The sequence below is a fragment of the Dermacentor andersoni genome, chromosome 11 (assembly GCF_023375885.2).
Source record: "Dermacentor andersoni chromosome 11, qqDerAnde1_hic_scaffold, whole genome shotgun sequence".
Lineage (NCBI taxonomy): Eukaryota > Metazoa > Arthropoda > Arachnida > Ixodida > Ixodidae > Dermacentor > Dermacentor andersoni.
Genome location: NC_092824.1, coordinates 105,579,892 through 105,598,925, shown reverse-complemented (window position 1 = coordinate 105,598,925; position 19,034 = coordinate 105,579,892). Strand labels below are relative to the sequence as shown.

General features: G+C 49.2%; 1 protein-coding gene across 1 annotated transcript in view; it reads right to left on the bottom strand.

The window, feature by feature from the left end:
• Nucleotides 1–19,034, bottom strand: part of LOC126539258 (lactadherin-like) — a 65,780-nt gene that overhangs the window by 31,659 nt on the left and 15,087 nt on the right. Inside the window, exon 2 of the mRNA XM_050186036.3 lies at nt 12,283–12,433. The gene's annotated coding sequence lies outside the window, so the exon portion shown is untranslated. The remainder of the gene's footprint in view (nt 1–12,282; nt 12,434–19,034) is intronic.

Here is a 19,034-nt window from a genome sequence, read left to right as displayed (position 1 = left end):
AGATATAGGTCACGTGAATATCCATTTACACAAAATTATGTTATATAAAAGAGCAGTAGCCTGTAAAATAAATGAATAAATAAATACATACATAAATCTAAACACACACACACACGTTCTACACACGCGTTTTAGCGATACTTTCTAAACAGCGGCGTTCTCATTTAAACCACACCATCCTGGGTCATCCCGCGCGTGAACGAAGCCAGTCAAGCGGGTGAAATAAAGATGTTACCAGAGTTAGTTATGACAGTGCAAGCAGCAGTCATCGTACGGTGATAAATGCAGCGGGTTCGCAGCTGCTTCTGCGGTGGCGGCGGCGGCGGGGCTGCAGAACGAGGGAGAGGGGGACCTTCGGGAGAACGAGCACTGTCCTTCTCACAACTTTTGACAGGTATATCAGATAGGCGAGGTCGAACTGGCGAGTCACAAAGTCGGCTATCTCTATGACCGTATAGTCGTATACTATATAGCGATCCTCGGCCCCTCCGGTTCTAAGTAGCGAATCGTTACAGCCGACTCCCGCGAGATGGCGCACATAAAAGTTCGATCTATCACGCCTCGGCAGTCGTCGTGCGCGTCATTAAAAGCGTTTATCAAGTGGGGGAGGAGAAAGACAGGAACGGTACAAATGAACGCGAAGCGCAATGGCGGACACCCCAAGCCGCCGCCGCGCCCTCTGCCGTCATCCGCGCGAACTAGAAATAAAAGCAAGCAACGAAGAACTACGCGTACCGGCGGGCAATTTATGGGGGCGTGATTAAATGCCCAAAACGTCGGACGCGGCGCCGTGAGGGCTAAGCCGTAAAAAAAAAAAAAAAAAAGAAGAAGGGGAGCAGTCGCCAGCCGAATGAGGATATCTCATTTCCACATTCGGGACAGGCGCAGTGTAAGGAGGCCGCTGTGTTTCTTTTGTCGCGAGCTTTCTCCTACGAAACCGTCTAGGCTCGGCGTGCTTTCCTTCAGTTTTATCGCTTATGGTTCAATCGTTAGTCTCACCGCGGTCTCACCTCCGAGCGCGTAGAACGTACGAAGGAATATACGACGGAATGCCGGCGCAAGGTTTCTAGCTTTTAGAAGATCTCTGAATTGGAGACGTAACTGCCTCCGGCACGCAAGCGAATGCGCGCGAGAGAGCGATATACCGGAGATGTCCGGTCGTATACCGTATGAACTCGCTTCTTTTACGCATTCTCGGGTGACGTAACCTTAAACGAGGCTTGGGAGTCTGCTTTCGTTCGAAATGATTGCCGCGTTCCACGATTACTGCCGTCAGAGTTATACGGCGCGCGTCGTAAGTTAAAGTTTGTGCTTTCTCGTCTTCGAGTTCGAAACTCGAAAGAGATTAAACTTGCGAGAATACTACGGCTACAAACTCTGCATATGTCGCGTCTTATGCGATCAAATTGCAACGGTAGAGAGCTTAGTAAAAGCCGTCGCGTACGTTGGAAGATGTTTGGAAGCAGGCACGTACCCAAGGGGGGGCCCGGGGGGGCCCGGGCCCCCCCCCGAAATCAAATGGCGTACCCCCTCCCCCCCTCCCCTCCCACGCCACCACTCCTCACACATTCCTAAAGCGCCGCCAGATCAATGTTGAGACTTGGCAGCTGTTCATCGGTCAGCATTATGCTGCCTTTTTCACTCTTTTTAGATGGCGGTAGTTATCGGCATTTCTTGTAATGTGAAGGACGGTTTTCTCATAGATTCCGCACCTGCGCGATTAACTCGAGATGCGTTCAGTTGTCACCATCTATTCAACCGTCACGCGCATAGCTGCTGCTTTTGTTAGTTCAACCTTCTTTGTTTAGGCTGATCCTGGATTGCTGATATCATCAGCAATCTCAAAGATATAGTAAAAGCATCGGAAAAACTCTAAGCTGATCTGTATACAGTACCCAGAGGAGTCACGATACCTCACTTAGAAACAGTAATGAACAGGATACAGAAACTCTCCTATAACTAGCGATGAGGTCAGAAGGGCCCTGGAAGACATGAAACGATGAAGAGCGGGAGGAGAAGGTGGAATAACAGTCGATTTAATCAAAGGTATAGGAGACATAACGCTTGGAAAACTGGCGGCTCTTTATACGAAGTGTCTATCGACTGCAATGGTCCCAGAAAACTGGAAGAATGCAGACATTATACTAATCCACAAAAAAGGAGACGTTAAAGAATGGAAAAATTATGGGACCATTAGCTTACTCCCTGTATTATATAAAATATTTACCAAAATAATCTCCAAACACTGGACTTTAGTCAAACAAGGGAACAGGCTGGCTTCAGGAAGGGATACTCTACAATGGATCACATCCATGTCATCAATCAGGTTATCGCGAGATCTGCAGAGTACAATAAGCCTCTCTATGTGGCTTATATAGATTACGAAAAGGCATATGATTCAGTAGAGATACCAGCAATCGTAGAGGCACTACGTATTCAAGGAGTACAGAACGCTTACGTAAGAAGCTTGGAAAATATTGCTACATGCGTGTGGTACTTGTTTGTTTGAACGAGGCGCGCAGGCGCCATCACTCCAGAAAAGAGGAGGAAGAACGAACTGGGCTCGCGCTGTGAATCTAACCGGTCAACGCTGCAACCGTTGTTGGAAATATAATCTGTAAATAGTTTCTCGTCTTACTGACTCGTCCTTCGCGTAAGAATATCTACAGAGGTTCTACAGCTACCTTAATTCTACACAAGAAAAGCAGGCTGATACCTATAGAGAAAGGGGTCAGACAGGGAGACACAATTTCTCCAAAGCGTGCTTAGAAGAATTCAAGCTATTAAACTGGGAAGGCTTAGGAGTAAAGATCGACGGCAAATATCTCAGCAACCTTCGGTTTGCCGATTACATTGTTCTATTCAACAACAATGCAGACGAGTTACAACAAATGATTGGAGACCATAACAGAGAGAGTGTAAGAGTGGGGTAAAATATTAATATGCAGAAGATGAAGATAATGATAAATAGCCGGGCAAAAAAACAAGAGATCAGGATCGCCAGTCGGGCACTATAGACTGTGAAGGAGTACGTTTACCTAGGTCAATTAATCACAGGGAACCCTGATCATGAGAAGGAAATTCACAGAAGATAAAAATAGGTTGGATCGCATGCGGCAGACATTGCCAGCTCCTGACTGGAAGCTCACCATTATTATTGAAAAGTAAGGTGTGCAATCAGTGCATTTTGCCAGTGCTGACATATCGGGCAGAGACTTCAGAGCAAGTTAAGGACCGCGCAAAGAGCGATCGAACGAAGATTGCTAGGCATAACGTTAGGAGAGAAAGAGAGCGGTTTGGATCAGAGAGCGAACGGGTATAGACGATATTCTAATTGACATCAAGAGGAAAAAAAATGTAGCTGGGCAGGTCATGTAATGCGCCGGTTAGATAACCGTTGGACCATTAGGGTTACAGAATGGGTACCAAGAGAAGGGTAACGCAATCGAGGACGACGAAACACTAGGTGGAGCGATGAAATTAGCAAATTCGCGGGCGCTAGTTGGAATCGGTTGGCGCAGGACAGGGGTAATTGGAGATCGCAGGAAGAGGCCTTCGTCCTGCAGTGGACATAAAACAGGCTGATGATGATGATGATGATGATGATGATGATGATGATGATGATGATGGAGGTGGTGGGCCCCCCCCGAAAAAAAATCCTGGGTACGTGCCTGTTTGGAAGCCAGGGTATATAGCCCCGAGGAAGCAGGCAATAAGCTAGAATCCAATTTTTCGGAGGGCACCACTGCGTCTTTCGCAGCAATTTGAATGTCGTAACATTGCCAAGGGCTTATTGTCTTGCTTTACTGCCGGCGTCCGTTTTTTTTTTTTTTTTTCACAGTGTTGTAATCGCACCGCTGGCACGAGTTGTTGGGGTCTCGGTGCTGACGCCCGTTATTGCCAATGGGTCGCAAGCCCCAAGGGTAGCGTTGGCCTGGCGGCCTGGGGCACTGGAAGCATCCGAAGGTCCCGGCAAAGCAAGAGAAGACTGGTAACAGAACAACTTGTTTATTCTAACATAGCAAAAGAGCGGCCGGTCAGTTCGACCGAAGTGGAGAGACGGGAGAGCACGTAACTCAACAGTACAAATCGGAGCCTCTCTCCTGGCGTCCGGGGGCAGCTGCTCTTATACTCTCGGCGTCGCGGTCCAAAAGGGAAGGTCACGGGATGAAGGTCACGGGACGGCGGAGCATGAGCCCACGACGGCGCGCACGGTCGAGCCGAGAGACCTGCTGAACCGAGTGCAGTGACGCATCGCCAACCCGCCCACACGACGGCGCGAACGGTTGAGCCGAGAGACCTGCTGAACCGAGTGCAGTGACGCATCGCCAACCCGCCCACACGACGGCGCGAACGGTTGAGCCGAGAGACCTCCAGGCTCCTCATTCGGGGAACTCCGCTCCCCGGCTGCCGCGCTTTGACAAGCGAGGGCACACACACACACACGCACACACGAAGACACGTGGCACTGAAACACGCCTGGACACGCTTGGCGGGGAGGCGTTGTGGCGGCTTCGAACGGGCCAAAATGTCCGCCGCTTTGACAAAGCCCCGGCGTCCGTTGCATCCGCGCCGGTATTACCGCGCGTTGTAGGCGAAACGTAACAACAGGATTACCACTGTTATCAAGTTATCTCACGGCGCAAGTCGCGCCCATAGATACGGTACGCGAAATTTATTGAGTGTTGCTGCTGATTCTATGGCGATATAGCCTTGTCTAATTCGTGGGCGTGCGCGACGCGAATGGCGTCGTACTTTTAAGGAGGTACACGAGCTATTACTCTAGAATTTACAGCGGTGCATGCATAGATAGCGGTCGTACTTGAACCGCGAGTTCAGATTCGAAGACCAGCAGCTGCTTTCGGCGCTGTCGTTGTCCTTTGAGTGCTGCTTGCTTTCCTGTGCACAAAGTCGCCCAGTAGAGAGGTAAATTTTCAACTGACGCTCTCGGCAGCGTTTGATTCCTTACCGTTACTAGAACGTGGCAATATCTTGGAGGTACCGAATGAAAACTCAGAAAACTCGTACAAAAATTTAAAGGCACATTAAGCATGAGCATCAAAATCAGTTTGAGCGGTGAAATATTAGTCCAGTACCCAACTTTTATTAATTTCTCGGACATGGGTCTAGAAAATGCGGAGAAAACGAAGCCCAAACTGTCTCTCCAATATTTTTTATTTTTTTTGCGCCCAAATCTCGGCTTCTTATACGTCAGTGCGACGTCACAGCTTTCAAAATGTTTTCTCTTGTTTAGGCCGTTTTGGAAGAGAAAAAGTTCTCGAAACTTGCAGAGTCGTGTCTTTGGTTCCTTTAGAATAAAACGTAGTGGTTCCTTGCGAATAGAGTTCTATAGAAGAGCAGACACCCCAAAAATTAACCGTGCCGTCACAGCGAGGTGTTGCGGGAAACCGAGGACGGGCGTCACCACGTGCACCTCTCCTTCATTACCGCGGATAATAGCGGTAATTGTGTTAGTGCGCAAGAACAGTTAACTGATACACCTAAGCTTAACGTTAATCTGAAGTAGGAAACGTACAGAGCGTTGCAATCAAGGTCAAACACAGAAAGAACTGACGTTACTGGACACACCTGGTGCTAGTAGTGCACATGAGTGTGAGTGAGTTTATAGTTATTCTGCCGACCTACGGTGCTAATTAACAACAATTAATCGTACATGTCGTCAGTGCTCTATGTTTACTCCTCTTATTATCACTGATGAGCCCTAATATAGCAACAAAGGTACAAAATATTCCTCTGCAGTGACACTTTAATGACAACCCGACGCTGGAGAGCCAGTCCGGCTCCAGCGTCAGGGTTCAGACAGCGAAAGACGCAACGCTTTCACGCTTAGCTCCTACATGCTCGCCGAGCTTTGAGGAAAAAGCGGGAGAAGCGAGTTAATCGGGGAATCGCGGGGGCTCTCGCACGGGTAACAGCCGCGCGAATACGGTAGTTGTGCGACGTATACAGCAAGGAGATCGGGCGGCTCACGGGAGAGTCGCAGGCGGTACGTACGGAGAACATCGCAGCAAGGGCAATCTTTACGGCCGGTAATAAATACGGGAGACGCCGCGAAAGGGAGATCTGTGAGAAAAACGGAAAGGTCCGCGAATTCCTCCTGACGCGGCATAGAAGGCCCCCTCCCACGCCGCCTCTATATACGATCCCGAAATGTCGTCGTTTCGTACATGCCTCGAGAGGAAGCGAAGAGCGGCCGCTGGCAGATGACGCTGCCCTATGTAGGAGAGATCGTGGTGGCCGTAGTATAGCGGCGTCCGAGCGGGCCTTCTGGTTATCTCTCGACCCCCGAAAGCCACAAAGCTGCGCACGACGCCACCGCAAGACGAATTGTACCGCGGGGCCTCGCGGCAAGCAAGTGAAGCCGTACGTTTCGCGCCAAAAGCCATTTGCCCTCGCCTCGGACAGAAGGGACGCTGGAGGACATTAACCCTCAGGATTTGGCCTGCGCGGACTCGCCGCCGCATTGACCGGACTGCTAACTAACCAGCAGGCCGTGCGAAGCGTAATGACCAACCGGCACGGCCGTTATCTCTCTGCTTGTATGGCGCATACCGGTTGGCGTAAATCACTCCGAACGCTATTACTAAGTGCGTTTGCCTCTGGCATCATCCTGGAAACCAGAGGCGCAAAGTGCATCTGGTTGCTCTGGGACAGAGAACTCGCATTCTTGTTTTGCTTTTCGGCCGCGCGAGCAAAGAGAGACAGTTTCTCCTGAATACATTTACCTGAGGCTGGAGTCGGGAAGATAATTAGCAGACGTCGATTAGCTCAGTACGTAGGCGTTTCCAAGTACCCACTGCCCGTACGTCCGTTTTATCTCCATGGCAAGTACTCAGTCTTCCGAGCTAGCTTACCGGAGTGTGCAACATCAAAAAGATTCAGTGCTGCTTTCAAGTGCCTGACTGGTTTGGCGTCGATGGTTTTCGAGAGGAACAGGTGTTTGGCGACATGTAAGGTGACCAAGGAAGTCGCTGTCGGCCGCCTTTAGCGTTTGCAGCTCCTGCGGAGGCGAATGCATTTGGCAGGATATATTGTCCATATGGAGTTCATTAATTCTCAACGTCACGACACTGGCAGCTTCGACCTAACAAGATTAAAACGAGGCGCTCCGGTTTCTTCTTGCAACAGCAGAGTCACTCGCGTGAGGGTCCAGCAACCGATTTAGTCGTTTATTAAAAATTCTACTTACCCCTCAAAGCGCACCGCAGGCTATCTGGAGAAACGAACTCCCGACGTTGCTGGGCCAACGTTTGGCTGTCAACTTCCAACCATTTCCGATTGCATATTATTGTACCAGGACAGGCTAGGCCTTCTCCTCAAACTTTCTTTCTTTCTTTCTTTCTTTCTTTGCACATGCGCGACAGTTGCTTTCCACAAAGCAAATCCACACACGAGCTGCCATGTCCATATGCACGTGAGACGATGGCACGTCATTCTGGAGGAGCAACCACGCGGCAACCTAATTGCAAAGGTCCGTCATGGGAATTCGCTTTTCTTTTGTTTGTTTCAACGAAGATAGCTTAAAACGCACTGACTTGGATCTTATTCAGCCTCCCCCACCTCCCCGCGCATCGCACGAAGACTCTCGCACCCCCTACCGGCCGACCGAGTACCATCTTTCGAAGTCATCCATCTTTGAAAAGCGAGGAAACCCTCGGCGAGTGAGTGCGAATCCGGTCCCGTAGGCCGATCCCCCCCCCCCCCCCCCCCCGACACCGATGGCCGATAGCAATTTGGGAAGAGAATGCAGAGGCGTGGGCCGGACGCCACGCCAGCAACGGCTAGAAAGTACCAAACGAGCAGCGGAGACGGCGAAAGGTGGGAAAAGTTTGTAGCTGATTTCTTCGCCGCTTTCGAAACCGCGAAACAGGGGCGGCTCCAACTACTCAGACTCTCACCTACGGCCACCACGCTAGGTGGGGGCGAAAGCCGCGGCGCCATCTTCCTGTGCGGAGAAAAATGCAGAAGAAAGAAAAAGAAAAAGAAAAAAGAAAGCCTGCGGTATGTCCATACTTGTAAACATCGTTCCCAAGCGCATGCTCCGTGACCGGAACAACTCGCGCGTGTGTGTGTGCTCAGGCCAAGACAAACAACGACCGCCCGTTCGCAAAAGTGGCCCAATGCGCTCCAAACCTTGCCACCACCGCCACCCCTCGATTAAAGCGAAACGAGCAGACGACGGGTAGGCGAAGAAGCAGCAGACGATAGCGGACAAGCAGCAACCGCCCCAGCGTCATGCCACCCCCCCCCCCCCCCTTCCCTGCCGCTTCAGCGACGCCGCGATAGCGGAGTGGGCGCCATCTTGAAAGAAAGCTCAGCCATTTGAGAAGCTTCTAAGAGACGTAGGCGACGATAGGATCTCGCGCCACTAACGAGCCTCCGCTTTTAGCAGGGGTCTTATTATCTCTCTGCCGCTAGCTTGCGTTCGAGGCTCGCGCGAGTGAAGTGGACAGGTTCGGGCAGACGACGCGGCACGGTAAAAGCGAGGGGTGGGGTGGCATGAAATCATCGATAGTTGCTTCCCCTGTAAAACACTGCCTACGCAAATAATCGCCCCGTCGTTCCGGAGAACCCGCGAGCGCTTCTTTCGGCCCGCACTCCTCACAGGTGTGTGTGTGTATTCTGCGCGCTTAATAGCCGATCAAAAATGGCGGCGGGTCGTGGCGCCACGTTAGGGCTATTTGTTTTAGGAGGTGGCGCCGACAGCGTCGCGCCTGTTTCCGGCGCTGCAGACGTAGATTTCGGAATGAAAATTAGTCGCGTCACACGGAACGCAATTAAACGTGAAATGAGACCATTAGCGCGACGTGTTTGCGGTCGTAATTAATGATTCCGTACATATTACTTCACGGACTCTATAGGATCCGGTGGAGCTAAATGGAAGCCACGTGGAATTTCTGAAGTGTGGGGAGAGCTGACTTCATTGTGCTAATGTCGTCGAAATGATTGCGCGTGGATGGCGCGTTCCCGTATATGGAGTTCCTGTCGTGTCAAATGCTGTTTTGAGCGATGTGTTACTTGAACGGCCCTAATAAGCTGCAATTTGTCATCGTTGGGCTAATAGCAAGGAAGTACTCTAAGTGACCCAGAAGGGACCCTTTTAGGCGGTGAATGAGCGTAAAAGCGACAGAGCGCTTCGATAGACAAGTTTCTTCTTGGGAAATCTCTTTCACGGGGGCACCTCTCCGCCTTTAATGGTTGAATGCTAGCAGCTCTGCGAAGTTTTAAAGAGCTGTCGATATTCAAAAACTAGAATTCGATTGCATGTTTAGGTCTTGTGATTAATCGCGCCTTTTTGCGAATTTAATCATGACGTACGTGACATAACAGTTTGCGGTGCCATTGAGCGTAATGTTGAAGGAAGCACATTCGGAAAGCTCCTAGTTCAAGGTTTGGCACTTAATGGCAGCATGTAATATAATTTCGTGAGCTGCTTCGTGTGTCAACCATCGAGTATTGACACTTCACACTGACTTCAAGCACTGTGTCTGGCAGTGTTTTTTGGTATAATCAGAATTATACAAGCCACGGAAGTCACAGGAAGGGAAGGCCGAGGTGTGAATTCCTCCGCCGGAGGCGCTTCATTCTTTTTCTTCTTTTTATGTGAATGCAAATCTGCCTTTCTAGAACCCGACCAGCGACTGACCGACAGAACGACCGACGGACCAAGGCGAAACCACGGAGTGCTATGTAAAGAGAGCTTCGCTTTGAAACTGCGGTGCTGCTTCCCTGCCTTTGCCTGGCTCCTGGCATGAAAAAAGTAAGTGTTCGCGCAAACGCTGAACGTTCGTACCTCGCGAAAAGGTGAACCTCATGGCACGAACCTGCAGAGGAAGCACCAATCCATTTACTTTTCCAACGTGCTTCGGTTGCGACGGCCAGCTGATATTGCATTAGTAGACTCCTTTCATTTTAAACGATACTCCGAGACTTTCGTTGCCGGCTGCTCAAGAACCAGAAAGAACAAAGCCACCTGCACGCAGATTACTTGCACTTGTTCGCCGTACTCGTAAAAAAAAAAATTAAAAAGAGAACAATAGTGCCCAAAGCGTATGCAGAGGGCGCCACTTTGCACGGGAAGCACATGACGAAGCGACGCCAACCCTCTGGCGGAGAATGACTGAACTAACAAAGAAGACTTGTAGAGAAACAAGCGAAGCTCCTCGACGGAACACGAAAACCGAATTACGCTGCCGCAGCCGAGTCGACCCGTGCATGCGTGTCGCAAGTTTATATAGATATACGCACGCTCAGACACCGAGCTCGAGCTTTCCCCGACTATAACGCGGCGAGGCCGAGTCTTTCGGATTCCCGGCGCGGTGGTGCGTTGCCTGCGCCGCCGAGTGAATATTACATGAACTAAGCCGAGAGCGAAAGCGGGATCGCGCGCGCTGTCCCAAAGCCCGAGGCTCGAGTATGATTTTATGGCCTCAATTTCTCGCGCGCGGCACGGGGTAGAGAACAGTTCGCCTTAATTCGCCGTACCTTGGAGTCCGAATTCGCTGGTAAAAGTCACGGCGCGGCATATTGCGCAAACGGAAACTTACTTTCTTTTTTCAAATGTATTGTTACTTCAATTGTTTCGCGATCGGAAAAAGAAATGAGTTGATTCAAGCACGTTCGAATGGCGAGTCGATTGCCGGAATGCCGAAGGTGCTCCGGAAGCTAATGTCAAAGGTGCGCTGTATGGCGAAATAACTTAGACAAATGTATATCGATTCTGTGCTCAAGTACGAAGGGAATTCGTGCTTAGTTCGCCAGATTATGGGGATATGAATCTACTGAAACAATCTGTGAAGGGGTGAGACGAGTCTTAATAATACGTTTTGAGCGAAACACCTATGTAAACGATGGGTATATAAGCTCTTTCACGGTCACTTTTACAAAGGTGCATCGAAGTTCGCAGCCTCGTTGCTTGTGACGTTTTAGTTCATGCACGACACTTCTATCACACTAAAGTTTACAGGGTCAAATTATACGTGGCAGCGCCGCCAGACGTAGCACAGGGAAGCTGACTTGCGATCTTTTGCAAGTACTGCACTCGGCAGACCATATCAGTATCCTCGTTTCCGACGCTTTGATATTTTTTTATGCTAGGCTTATCTTTTCTATGCAATCACATCGGTTCCATAAGCGTAGCTCGCCGTAACCCCGTCTGTGAAAACTCACAAAAAGATGTACGAATGATGAAGTCTTGCAAGCCGGTTTCCCCAATTGTCATTGCACTACGATGCGGTCAGGCTCCTACGTACGGGAATCAGCAGTGTCCCTCAGGCATGCAAGAACACAGGGGGATACAATGTTTATATCACTGTAAGTGTCATTTGATGTCATACTAAAAGCCATAAAATGGAAGGGAAAGGTTGTCGCTTATCCAAAAAGGGCTACCTTAATTCATTCTGCTTGGACAGCTGTCGTAGCAGGAGTGCACTTAGGGATCACAAGGGTGAGTGCACTCCACCAGACGGCCGCGGTACGAGCAGACGATACCAAATCATGCGCTTTGCCATCTTGAGTTAAGCCGACTCATACCGCACACGCAAAGTCCCATTTCCTCGCGCGAATCTCCCGCTAATTGAAATGCAACGTCACGCACGAAGATCTCGAGAATCGGACGTTCACACGACGCAGAGGCGTCTTGACCACCGTATAGCGCGACGAGCGAGCGCAACCGCATACACGTATCTGCAACTCGTATATAACAGTCGGCAGAGTGTGCAGACGACAAACAAGAAGACGACGACGCCTCGGGAAATTCAATGAGCCCGCCCGTTCGCGTACCTCAAGGCTTGCCGGTAAATAGGTCGGCCGGCCACTTTTGGACCGCGAGCGGCCACGGAAGATACGGTTTACGCGTTTCGTGGCGTCGGCGTGGGCGTCGGCGAACGTGTCCGATTCCAACTGTCGGCGGCCAGTGAAGTGGTTCGGCCTAAGTCGTGGGCGCCTCTCGACAAACGCATGTGCGCACCAACCGCACAAGGAAGACGGGCCCCAAACTTAAGAAACGGCTTCTAAAACGAGCGGCGAAGAGGGATGCATCTGCAATGAGAATCACGACGTCACCTCCGAAGCAAGCACGAGTTGTATCTTTCAGATGGAAGTGAGCTCCTCTCGAAGGAGTCGTTAAAGTTTACACCTTCAATGTGTGTTCAGTACGTGTGTGCCTTGAATAAAGGAGTGGCTGAAACGACTTTCTACACCCGTAAGATAATGGTTTCAAGCTGTTCGACAGGTGGCAGCGGATGAGGTGTGTATACTTGCCTAAAGAAGAGCGCGTGGGCGTCCAGGAAGCCCGTAGACGGACCGGAAGTGGTGGCGATAGCCGGCAGCGGAAGTGGGCGGGCGCCACGGTGACGTCACGGTGATACGGCCGGCGCAGCAGCTGACGGTCGCCAGGGGTGCGCATCGAATCCTGCAGAAGCGAGATAGGAGAGTTAAGATTGAGAAAACGCGAAGTCCGGAAGGTACGAAAGTACGCCTTGAACTTTAACTACGCCAAACAGAGCCGTTGAAAAGCAGTGACATTTCCACGTGGTCATTTTGTTAGGTTACGCATTATATTAGGATAAAATAAATTCAGATTCGATCGTAATAGAATTTGTTGCTGGGTTAGTTGATTCGACTAGCCCAGTAAGGTTTTATCATGTAGCAGCGCAAATTGTGGCCCCTGACCAGAAGAAACGAGACAAGCGATTTTGCCGTCTCAACAGTGCACAAAATTAGGCATCTACAAGCAGTAGGGAGAATTACGCAGATCCAACGCGCATGTTGGAATCAGTGTGAAGCGATGCCCTGATGAATCAGTTAATTCAGTTCTGTAAAACGAAACACGATGCGTACAAATGTCTTTATTGTCATCTATGCAACGCGTCTTATGCAATTTTTATGTTTATGTACCGCATACCAGTCATAACTTTAGCGTGATGCAATGTTTAAGCGCTACACGGTTGCCATTCTAAGCCGAGATGCAAGCAGCAGTTCGTTCGAATGCTTAGTCCAGACGGCGACGCAGTGACGTCACGATGACGAAGCTGATGGTTGTCGAGGATGGTCCTCCAAGAAATCTTCGCTTTAACGTTTGCCTAAATAAATATGTATACATATTTATATAGTGGGGATAAATCCTTAAAGTGTCTCTAATATATTTTGTTGCATACATATTAGTAAACATTTACGACACCAAAAAAGCATATCGAAAACACAAAAAAGAAAAACTCTGGCACACACGTTAGGCTTAAGGAGATACGCCATGAAAAGACTACAATGTTCCCCTCAGGGCGCGTTTAATTTTTTTTGTGCAGAATCGTTCTAAAACACGCAACGTTGCGGCATTACGATATATTAACTTTATGTCTCGACACGACCAGCAAAAAAACAAGACAGGGTTTACATGGATGAGTTTACATCTATTGTCTATTTAATAGATCAAACACCTTGTATAGACATATGCGTATTCAAATACTTCCTAAAGGTTGGCAACGTAATGGATTGTAAGGGCAACGTTCGCTGGCAGAGGCCTTCGTCCTGCAGCAGGCTAATGATAACGATATGATAATGATTATGATGATCTGATAATTATTAGTTATACAGCCCCTCTAAAAGCAAAGAAGAGAGGCGATTTCTCTTCTATACGTACCAAGTTTGCTTCGTTTCACTTTGTGGACAGCAAGTGACATAGTGCAGTCAGATGAGGTATAGCTTAGAGAGAAAAGGGTGGACAGGTTACTCTTTGCCAATCTTTATCAATTTTTGTTCCTCTACATGGAGGCGCCCAGATTAGGCCTTCGCACGACATTACTAAATCGTTCGCCACCCTCTTGATAACGCGCGCGTCACTGAGAACAGCTTCGATGGCTCGACTCCAAAATGTGCCGATACATCCCCTGGTTCGCTAATCCCGTGGCAACAAAACAACGCGAACAAACGGAACTAAAGCAGGACGACGCGACAAGAGGGCTTTGAGCAACTGAAGCGGCCGTGATTAATGGGCACAGACCGTAGCATGATGCGTTAAGACAGGAAGCCCCGGGTATCACGCACCGGATGCAGACCTGTCCAGAAGCAACAGGCGGATAACGCAGAAAGACGGTTCGGGGCGCGTGTAACAAGGAATCTTGCACTGTCCTTATGCGTGTATCAAAGAAAGAAAGAAAGAAAGAAAGAAAGAAAGAAAGAAAGAAGGAAAGAAAGAAAGAACGAAAGAAGGAAAGAATTGAAGAAAGAAGACATCGCCACAACGAGCTTCAGAAGTTGGAGACCGTACGCGAACGTACAGGCTTATAGCACACCACACACAATGCCACGCTAGCCGCATCCCTGGACAAAGGAAGAGAAATGAGACGTCGTCGCGCTACTGACGTCAAGACTCCGGGTCGTGGTCAACTGGCAAATCCGGAGAGCCACCCTCCCTTCCCCCGGAGGCGAGGCGTTGGGATTGACCGCGAGATCGAAATTGGCCTCTGCCGTCGCGATAATGCCGCAACAGGGTGAGGTGTGGTATAGCACAGCGAGGCGTCAGATCCGCCTAGTGCGTGCCAACGCTCACGGTCGACGGTACCGAATGAGACGCGAAGTGAAGATCAGTGAATGTTTCTTTTTCTTCTATATTACGTGTACGGTGTCAAATACCACTGATAGAAACGTGAGAGAAATAAGCAAAAAAAGTGCGAACGAGTTGGTTGAGAAGTGTCCGAGTGCTTAGAGGCAGGTCGGCCGGACGCACGTCCCGGTTGCTACACTCTTAGGCAAAGTTACACCCTTTGGAGTGCCACTTCTGCCACACAACGATAATCGTCATCTGCCTTGATGCGTTTCCTTTCTTTAACGCTGCGAGCCCGGTACTTTCCAGTAACGAACGGCATGCGCGTTATCAGCATGATAGCATTCCCGACAGCAAAGTAGCGGGCGCGGCGTTTTCAAGAAAGGAAACGCATCAAGGCAGATTACGATTATCCTTTTGTGGCAGAAGGGGCAATCCAAAGGGTGTAACTTTGCCTAAGAGTGTACCTTACGTAGTGGGAAGTCGGTTAAAGAATGGAAGGAAAATAAAGTTGCCTTCTAGTAGTGCAAACCGCTTTTTGAGAAGTCATAATCAAATTAATTTGTAATACTGCCCTCGCTGTGCTATTCGGCTATCGTGGAGTGAGTGAGCTATCAGTATAGTAAAGATTGTTGTGGCCCTTTACTGCATTTACCTTTTAATGTATGCGGTTGTGTTGTAGACGTGCGCGTGCAAGTCGTTGGGAATGAATTCTCAGTTGTGAATTCCGCGGACTTCCCGTCTTCGTCTTCGTCTTGTGTATAATTCTACATTTTTTTTTTTATGCGCTGTTGCTTCCAAGAATGGATAGAGGACAATACTATAGTGCGCGTAATCGGATGTCCGCGTTGAGAACACAGGCGGTCACTGTATCTAGCTGTCACTCAAACGGTATTGCGCAACAAGAAACGACACGGACGTAAGAGAAGACGACACACGTAACATGTAACATAGTTACGAGTCATGCGATGCCGCCTCCAAGAAACTTAGTTCTTTTTCTGTGAGAGCCAGAGAAGGGAAGCTAACACACTGCTTCGCATGTATAAACTCGATTCAGTGGCTTAATAAACTTAGTTGAAAGTTTGCGCTTGGTGTGTCGTCTTCTCTTACGTCCGTGTCGTTTTTAGTTGCGCAATATCATTTGAGTAATGGATCACCAACTTGTTCGGAATGCTGCTCTCATATAGCTGTACAGTTGCGGTCGTCTCAAAAGCAAGTACGAAGTATCAACAAATGGGTTTCTTGAAGTGCTACCCTAGAGAAAAATCTGATGCCACCATCTATGCGAGCTCCTTAGCGCTGTGACACCGAGGGAATGACGGGATACGGAAATTTAGGCTTGTCTTGAATGGGGCTTCGCCCAAAACGCGATCGTAGCGGCGCTAATGAAGTTTTCCTGGTATCCAAGTTTTCGGCATAAAACCTCCGTCGTCATCATCATCATCGTCGTCGTCGTCGTCGTCGTATTTTATGTCCACTGCAGGACGAAGGCCTCTCCCCGCGACCTCCAATTACCCCTGTTTTGCGCCAGCCGATTCCAACTAGCACCCGCAAATTTCCTGATTTCGTCGCACCACCTAGTCTTCTGCCGTCCTCTACTGCGCTTCCCTTCTCTTCGTACCCACTCTGTCACCCTAATGGTCCAACGGTTATCTAATCTGCGCATTACATGACCTGCCCAGCGCCATCTTTTTCTGTTAATGCCTATTAGAATGTCGTCTATACCCGTTTGCTCTCTGATCCAAACCGCTCTCTTTCTGTCTCTTAAAGTTATGCCAAGCATTCTTCGTTCCATCGCTATCTGTGCGGTCCTTAACTTGTCCTCAAGCTTCTTTGTCAGTCTCCAAGTCTTTGCCCCTTATGTCAGCACCGGTAAAATGCACTGATTGTATGCCTTCCTTTTCAATGATAACGGTAAGCTTATAGTCAGGAGCTCACGATGTCTGCCGTAGTAATTAAGTAACATAATTAAAGTCGTTGCAACGAACGCCATTTGTGGAACTTAATTTCACTATCCCCGCGCACTGTCACGTGGGAAAAACCAATGTCATTCGAAAATGATGACAGTGAACGCAGCCCTCTTTCCTTCTGCGAATTCGGTAACCATTCGCTGGTATATCATTCGCATAGATTGTTATCTTCACTTTCTGACGTAACTACTTAAGCTTTGATAAATGGTTAAAGTAACACGGCAAAATCGGTTTCTTACATTTCGCATTAGTGAATATTGAACTATCGTGACCGACTACAACTGATGACCAGACGTTATCGTCAAGATGGCAGTCGCCTTCGACAAAAAAATCTAAACTAAAGCTCCAGTCCAAATAGCCAGACAATCAGGTACAAAGGAGCAATAGATGTTTCCCAGTAACGCACTATGTATGAAGGTCGCCTTACCACAAGAAAGATTTAAAAGAAATAAGACATTTTAGTTTTGCCAATATTACCATTTTGAGCCAACGGTAGACTGTTGCAAAGTTTAACTCCTGTGAATTGCGTCCATCTTTCATCGTGCACATCACGAGCAAGCGGTAGGTTAAAGTTAACCCGCGTGGGCACGGATGACTATCGGCGGAGGCGACAAGGGATGGGTTTTCCGGGTCGCTGGTGAATAATCGATGCGAAATACAAGTGGGCCGACAGGATTTCGGACTCGGAAGAACTGAGACCCCGAACGACCCTCAGCGCTACGCCATAGACGCTGTCGTCTGTCCTCGTTTGGACGACGGAAGACAGCCCCGCGTTGAGCTTGGCTTCGAGAAACGTGATCGACCTACCCGGACATGCTGAGGGTTCCGCATCGGTCTCTGTTTTTCGGCACTAATAGTTGGGTAAAGGGAAAGTGGCTGCGCTGTATGCGTGAGGTTAAATTACAAAAGAAAATTGAACTGCGCTGTACCCTTCGCTCACTAAAGATGTAATACGCCTAATACGGGGTCTTTAAGGAAATGAAATAAGATTAAACTACGGCCAGTCCTCCACAGATTAGAATAACAGCAGACTCAGATGTGTTTCTAATCCGACAAGGAGCAACAAGCAACGCTACTTGCCTCAGTGCGGTGCTCTGGTTTGGTTTGGTTCGGTTTGGTTTGGTTTGGTCTAATCTGGTCTGTTTTGTAGTGGGTGTTGTTCTGTGCTGTGTCAGGTTGTGCTTTGGCTTGGTTTGGTCTCGTTAGCTGTGTGGCGTTCTGCACTGTGTTTTCTCCTTGGTTTTCGTTTTGGCTGGCTTGCTGCGTGGCACGACGTTCTGTACTTTGCTGTGCTGTGCTGTGCTATGCTGTTCTATATGTACTGTACCGTGTGTGTAATATGTGTTGCGCCATGATATGGATCGGTGCTGTGTGCGGTATCTGTGCGAGTGTGCGTGCGTGCGAACGGGTGCTTGTGCCGAGTAACCTTTGCAGACATCCTGACACATCCTCGGTCGACAAGCGGTAGCCACTCTTTCGCGCGCGCCATCAAATCTGCAGTGAACATGTATGGAAAGACGCGTTGGTTGCATGTTTCCGAGATAAACGAGAGTTCGACGGCGACTGCCCTTTCTTGCCACCGGTCGCGCGTCATGGCTCCCGCACGTTCGCGATTCGCGCTTGAAGCGCAGAGAGATCAACGCGCTGAAAAAAGGACGGAAGGAAGAGTTAAGCTGTCTTCGCACGACACCGTGTCCTGGAGGGAAATCCCCTCATCTACGAAGCAAGGGAGGTTCGTAAAATGTTTAGAGAACGGGCACGAAAAAAAAAAAAAATCAAAAGCCAGAAGTCTAAAGCCCTATAATGCGCAAAAGTCGCCGTTGATGATAAAGCGTTAAAACGATCCGGCCGAGTTGGCGCACACATCTTTTTCGCGTTGTGCGCGATGATATATTCGCGAAACGGTGAACGCTCGATATAGCGCTCAATCTAGCGTCCCATTAGGTGTTCCTCTCTCCTCGCATCCCCGTCTTTTAAAGACTCCACAATACAAGAGTGGGATGGGGGAAGGGGACGGGAGGGCTCGACAATCTGTCGCAAAGAGTTTGCGTACCTTTCTGGGGCTCAAAAAAACAAAGAAATAAAGAAAACAAAAAAAGCTCAAGACGACACAGATTACGAAGAGCACGGAGAATATGGACCGTGACTGATGAGTCTTGAAGGCGACAGAGCAGAGGAAATGCATACACCGAAGCGCATATACTGAGAAAGATGACGTCATTCACAAGGTTACAGATCGAGAACGTAGGACAGCCGTCAAAGAACGGGCTAAACGGTCTTGAACCATTGAACTGTGAGCACAGAACACACAGGCACGCAGTGCACAGAACGCACGTACACCTGATAGGCTTTGATAAGGCGGCAGGCCGGCACTCGCTGATGGCAATCATGCTCAGGGGCCGCGAAAGGTCGTTTACCACGGGTGAGTTCTTTCTAACGGCAAACCTCGCCGTCGATGTAACAACCGTTTCTAAAGCTCGCGCCACCATATATGCCAAAGAAGG